Raw genomic sequence first — 796 nt, 5'->3', positions numbered from 1 at the left:
ATATATATATATATATATATGTATGTATATATATCTACATATGTATCTATGTACATGTGTATGTCTATAAGTATAAATATATGTATGTATATGTACATATGTGTGTATATATATTTGTATACATGTATCTGTATATTTATATACGCACACACAAATACACATACATCAAAAAAGGATACAAGCATGCACAAGAAAAAGGGGCATTTACATATATAAGCTCACGCACTCCTACACATACACACACAAACACACACATATACAACTGCTATAAACACAATGACCATGCTTCACTGGACGTGCAATGAATAGCAATTAGAATGGGCTGAGGGAGGAAAAAAACAAAAAAAAAGAAACAGGTGTGAAAGGAAATCAGGTGTTGTATGCAAGAGATAAGACTGGGATGGTGTGGACATATGGGTGAGAGAACCGCCTGGAAGGACCGAAGAAGACGGAGAAAGAAATGGAAACTGGCGCCTGACAATGTTGAGCCTGACGACGGAGATGGCAAAGGACCAAAGCAAATCCAAATACATACATGTATACATACACGTATGTGTGCCTATGGATATGTGTACCTATACACATGTAGGTGTGTAGGTGCTGCCATGGCTGTGTGGATAAGAGAGGGTTGCTTTGCAACCGTGTGGTCTTGGGTTCAGTCCTAGTATGTGGAACCTTGGCCACAAGTGTTTACTTCTATAGACCTGCGCCAACCAATAACTTGAGATGGAGTTTTGTTGACAGAAATTGTGTAGAAGCCCATTCTGTGGGTGTGTGCACATATATATATATATAT

Source organism: Octopus bimaculoides, chromosome 27 (assembly GCF_001194135.2).
Source record: "Octopus bimaculoides isolate UCB-OBI-ISO-001 chromosome 27, ASM119413v2, whole genome shotgun sequence".
Taxonomy (NCBI): Eukaryota; Metazoa; Mollusca; class Cephalopoda; order Octopoda; family Octopodidae; genus Octopus; species Octopus bimaculoides.
The sequence above is the reverse complement of the archived record's forward strand: the minus strand, read 5'-3'. Positions refer to the sequence as shown.